Source organism: Mus caroli, chromosome 3, assembly GCF_900094665.2.
Source record: "Mus caroli chromosome 3, CAROLI_EIJ_v1.1, whole genome shotgun sequence".
NCBI classification, from domain to species: Eukaryota; Metazoa; Chordata; class Mammalia; order Rodentia; family Muridae; genus Mus; species Mus caroli.
The window spans coordinates 131,133,166-131,139,549 of NC_034572.1; positions in this window are offsets into that span (position 1 = coordinate 131,133,166).

The following is a 6,384-nucleotide window of genomic DNA, read 5'->3' on the forward strand; positions in this document are numbered from 1 at the left end:
CCGCCACAATGAAGAGTTGGTGTCATCAACGCTGGACGTGCATGAGAGCACCTAACAGCACACCTTATGTTAGACCATTTATATGTTGCTTTTGTCTCAGCTCTACTTTATGCGGTGCATATCAGTGCTTTGTCTGCTTTTATGCTTGTCTGTTGCCCGCAGAAATTGGAAGAGAGCCTCTCATTCCCTAGAACTGGAGGAATGAGAGGAACTGGAGTCACGGGCAGTTGTGAGCCACCCTGTGAGTGCTGAGAATCAAGCTGTGGTCTCCTGAAAGAGCAGTACCAGTGCTCTTAAATCCTAAGACATCTCTCTAATCCCTAAATGTTAATTGGTTTTTTTTATTAAGGAAACCAATTTTTGCTTTCAAATACCCTCTCAAGGTATGTGTGTGTGTGTATCATTAAACAATTTTAGATTATCTTTTTTGTTGTTGTTGATTTGTTTTCCCCCTTTAGCTATGCTGGGGACTTAACCCAGGCCATCATGAATTCTAGGCAAGCATTCTACCAATGAGTTATATCTGGAATCATTGTGTGTGTGTGTGGTATGTGTTCACATATGGACAGGTATGTGGGAGCCTAAAGCTTATGTCAGATACCTTTTTTGATTATTCACCACTTTATTAACTAAGCAAGGTCTCTCTCTGAACCAGTTCTGATTAGTCTAGCCAGCCAGCTTGCCTTGGATTCCAGCCGCCTTCATGCCTGCCTGGATTCCAGGTGAGTCCAGGGTTTAGGGGAAATTTCATACCCTTAGTTGAGCAGGTTATAATCCTATCTAGGGGTTCTCATCTAATATAGAACCTGAAGCTCTTCCTATGGACAAGAGAGCAAAATGAAGCAGAGCACAGATGATTTAAAGCACGCGTTGGCTCGGCCTTTGAGACAGCTCAGCGTTGTAGCTGAGACCTCAGAACCGACCTGAAGTAAAACTCAGCAGTTCAGTGCAGAGCTCGCCCACCGAATTAGAAGGAACCCCAGTGAACACTGCTTTAGGAAATTAGTCTGCAGCAAAAAATGATTGATTATTCCTGTAGCTCTTAATTCAGTGTGAAATGAAGACTATTCTGTTCCTAAGGGGGGGGGGGGCGCAAGTGGAAACAGAGAGAGGGTCTGTGATGGTTAAACTTGTCAATTTGACTGGAATTTGAGACACTTAGGTTAGCAAAGCACACTTCTGTGTGGTCTGTTTTGGTGATGCCAGAGATGATATACATACATACATACATACATACATATCTCATATTAACATATATGTCTATATGATATATGTCTTAGTCAGGGTTTCTATTCCTGCACAAACACCATGAGCAAGAAGCAAGTTGAGGAGGAAAGGGTTTATTCGGCTTACACTTCCACATTGCTGTTCATCATCAAAGGAAGTCAGGACTGGAACTGAGCAGGTCAGGAAGCAGGAGCTGATGCAGAGGCCATGGAGGGATGTTACTTACCAGCTTGCTTCCCCTGCCTTGCTCAGCCTGCTTTCTTATAGAACCCAGGACTCCCAGCCCAGGGATGGCACCACCCACAATTCGCCCTCTGTCCTTGATTGCTAATTGAGAAAATGCCTTACAGCTGGATCTCATGGAGGCATTTCCTCAAGGGAGGCTCCTCTCTCTGTGATAACTCCAGCTTGTGTCAAGATGACACACAGAACCAGTCAGTACAATATATATCATATTCTTTGAATTTCACCTTTACAGTTTATCTTTTAGAACTGGTGTGATGGATCAAGTGTGTCCCATCACCCCCAGGTTCACATGCTGAATACCTAACCACCATTGTGATAATTTTTTGCTGGCAGGACATTTGGAGGGTGATTAAGACCCTGAGAATGACATGTGTATGAGTGTAACCAGTGATTATATCTTTTTAAAAAAAACCTCTAGAAAACACTCTTATCTTCTCTACCATTCAAGGTTATAATGAGGCATCGTGCTCACCCGGCCTGAGCTCACCTGGCCTGTGCTAACCCGACCGGCCACCCCACTGCTCTGACTGCTATTTTCTCTTTTCTCCTGCGAGCTACTCTGCTTGCTTTCGGTCAGTTTTTCTTCTGCTTATCCATTTGGCCTATGTTATGCTGAGCAATCCTTGGTCTCCAAATGTGCTGTGGTGTGTTTGGTATTGCTGCAAGTGGGAGCAGAGATGCCACCAATCCCTCATCATTTAGTGAATGTGCTTCAAGTTTATATGGTCAATGTTCTGTCTATATGGCTGTTTTTATTCAAACACTTTCAAAAGCCCAAAGTCCAATCAATGTGTTTTCTGAGACCGATGGGAATCTCTTAACTGTGAGCTCTTGTAAAACTAAAGGTGAAAAGGTGCCTACGTCCAGAACATCATCGCATGGAGTTAAACATTTTAATTCCAAATGTGATATAAATGAAAGCAGCATATAAACAACAAAAAAGAAAAATGAAAAATCAGACCAAGACCAAACATAGAAGAACAAAATAAAAAACCTAAACCCTGAAGCTCCACGTCTTTGGAACTTGTGACGACATCATGTGTGCTCCACTGGTTCTGTGTCCTGAGACATGCAACCCCAGTCTTGGGTCAGAATTACCCAGAGCCTGCAGCTTTCCTTGGTGAATGCGTCATGGTTCTGGCATCTCCAGATGGAATCTCCATTGACTCCTAAGCCTCACCTTTAGAGCTTCACACAGACGTCCCGCAGGGTCTCTGAATGGGAAATCCAACACTGCCGCCCATTGTCTGACCTCAGGCTTTTTGGAATCACAAGCCTACATGACTCCTTAATTCTCGAATTTTGCATGATATCAGAAGAAGCACCACCGAGAGGATAATGCATTCTGCTCCCAGAGATGTAACCCTGCCCCCCCCCGGACCACAGGTGCAGTACCATCTGTGCACTTGCCTGGTTCAGCTTGGTAAAACACCTCCCTAGGCAACCATTTTCCACGAGGGAACCGTGAAGGCTGCTGAAGCATGCCTCTTACATGGATGTGTACTGTTATAACCTGGAGCTCTCCATATGCTGAAGCACTTCTCTCTGTATGTGGACTCTTCCCCTTGAGGCATCTTTAGACCTCAATGCAAAGGCTGTGGATTTTCTCTGATGGTGCTAACCTCTTTAACAATAACAAATACTTTGTCTCTATCCATCTGCTCAATTTTCTCATCTTTCTGCTCCCTCTTGGCTAGAAATTTGACTAAGAGTAGTGAGGAGTAACACTGCCATAATGTGGATATTATGCTTTCTTAAATTTCCCACCAAATAAATTAGCTTAACTTTGAATGAGATCTCACGCAAGTTTTCTCCAGAACAGCCTAGTTCTTGATAGTCTCCTGGTTCTCCTATAAAACCTCATAGGCTTAATCGCTCCTGACTGTATTTTTGGCCTACCTTCCTGCATTCTGAGCTCTATTCAGAAAAACCCCATCATAAGCTCTGCTTACAACATTTCAGGTCCTCTTCATCCCTCATCTCCAGACATGTCTTCATTCTCTCAGGAAAGACATTTCCAAAGGTCTAAGAACGGCATGTTAAGGTTCAGTCATGACAACTGCCCTCGTTCCCAGCATCAGTCGCCTGTATTGGGTACAATGCTCATTGCTGTGACTGAATGCCAGCCAAGAAGCAACTCAAGGGAAGAAGCCTTTATTTTGGCTCAGTTTGGGAGGATGCCGTTAATCATGGTGCAGAAGCCATAGCAGCAGGTGGGCCCACAGCAGAGGCAGGACACATCTGGGATTCCTCACTGCCGCACATCACGGTGGAACAGAAATCCGAAAGATCAAGCATAGTTTTGGTGACTTCCTTTGTCCATCAGCGTATGTCTAAGTCACAACTTCAGACAGGAACTCTAAACTCTTATGCAAAATAATGAATGGCCCTAAGTAGGCCAAGCACAGGAAGTTGGAAGCAGTTTATGATCTGTGTTTCTGGCTGCCCCATTGTGTCTTGGAGACTGTGTTTCCCTGTAGTTATCCACGGCCTCTGGTTATTCTGCTGTTATGCCCACTCTGAGCCTTGGGAGGAAGAGGTGTGATACAGATGTCCCATTTAGGGGTGACCATCCTGCAATCTCTTATTCTATTCTCTGCATTTAGACTAGCTGTGTGTCTCCATGTTAACCACCACCCACTGCTAAGAGTAGCTTCTCAGGGCTGCTACACATATGAACTCACTGTGCTTGTGACAGTGTGGTGATTTGAATAGGTTTGGCCCCCATAGACTCATGTGTTTGAATGCTTGACCCATGTTAAGGGGCACCATTAGGAAGTGTGGCCTTGTTGGAGTAGGTATGGCCTTGTTGGAGAAGTGTGTCATCATGGGGGTGGGCTTTGAGGTTTCTATGCTCAAGCCCCACGCAGTGTAGAGAACTTGAGTCTCTTCCTGGCTGCCTTTGGATTAAGATGTAGAACTCTTGGCTCCTCCACCACCATGTCTGCCTGGATGCTGCCATGCTTTCTGCCATGATGATAATAGACTGAACCTCTGAAACTGACCACATTCCAGGTAAAGTTCACACATCCAAGAATATATGGACGCACAAATGGGTCTTCATGGTTGAAAGAAAAAAAGGGAATACAGGGTAGGGTGGATCTGAGGGGAATTAGGGGAGGGGCCAATATTATCAAAACACATTGTATGAAAATTTCAAAGAATTATTTTTTTTTTGAGAAAAGAATTATGACTCTGTATTGCTGCAGTATTCACAATCATGAAGTTATGAAGGCAAGCTAAGTGTCCAACAATAAAGGAATGGAGAAGAAAAATATATTTCACTGTGGGAAGCCACATGTGCCGTTGCAGAGTGGCACAGGCTTCTGCTGGCCACCACGCATACATAGGCAGGAAAGTTTTTTGCCAAGATGAGGTTTTGAGAATTAACCAAAGTTGACCAATCAGATGAGAGAAAAGTTGACCAATCAGAAGAGAGAAAAGTTAACCAATCAGAAGAGAGAGAAGTTAACCAATCAGATGAGAGAGAAAGTAACCAATCAGATGTAGGCATGCAAATGAGGTGGTAAGCATCAACCAAGCACAACCAATCCGGGTATGAGACACGCCTCTCCTAGGCCTATAAAGCAGCACCAGTGCTGGGCTCAGGGTCTATTCGCCTCTACAATCAAGCTCTCCCAATAAACGTGTGCAGAAGGATCCTGTTGCAGCGTCGTTCTTGCTGGTCGAGTTGGACGCGTGCAAGATTTCACATACACAAAGGGATTTTTTTTCAGCCATAAGAAGAATGCAATCATATCACTTACAGGAGAATGGATACAGATGGAGGCAGTTCTATGACGTGAATCAAGCCAGTCGCAGAATGAAAAATATTATAGCTTTTCCTTCACCTGTGGTTTCTAGATTCTGTATGGTCACATAAATCATGAATATGTATTTTAATTATATAAGGGCAAACATGCTCAACATGTAGTACATATTGCATCAGAAATTTGAACATATTACTAGAATAGCTATATATATTATACACACGCACACGCATGCACACACACATATAATTCTGTCTCCCACCTTTACTTCTCTCTGGCATAGCACAGGTCTTTTTTTTTTTTTTTTTGTGGTTTTTTGAGACAAAGTTTCTCTGTATAGCTCTGGCTGTCCTGGAACTCACCTTGTAGACCAGGCTGATCTTGAACTCAGAAATCCACCTGCCTCTGCTTCTCGAGTGCTGGGATTAAAGGCGTGTGCCACCACACCCGGTTGCACAGGCCATTTTTTTTGAGAGATCTTGCGTTATCATCATCTCTGTTCTTCTCCATGGTAGATTAGAATTTTCATCAGCGTCATTGTAATCTAATAAGAGTACATAAGCTCATACATACCTCTCATGCTTAGAATGTCTTTCCCCTATACCACAGGGCCAACTCGCTCTCATCTGTCAAATGCCAACATAAGCTTTCCTTCTTTTTGTCAATCTCACCCTACAGATTTGAATGGTTTTGTTGCTGTTGTTGGTTTGATTGTTTGTTTTAGACCTGCTGTTTACTGAATAGCTTATGTGAATTTCTTGGTGGTGAAAGTTTCCTACTGGTGGGATGTACCTTGCATACATATCTCAGTCACAACATTTTGCTACCATGTTAAGATGAAACATGCTTTTTTCCCCCTTCATTTCTTGGTTGCACAAAGAAGGTAATTGTTTCCCATGACCTTTTAAAAAACAAACGTTCAGATTTGCTTAAGCCCTTTTCCATCAGAGCAAGACGTATGCTTTGTGTGGATGCTCATGGTTACAGCACTTAACAACCTCCTATCACAATGGATCCACGTGACTCTGGACAGCAATGTTCCCACGGCATTCCAGCAATCAGAAGAAGAGAGCCTTGCAGTCCACACTCCCTAGATTCCTAGAACCGCAGAGCGGCTTTCCAACTTGGATCACCAGGCTCT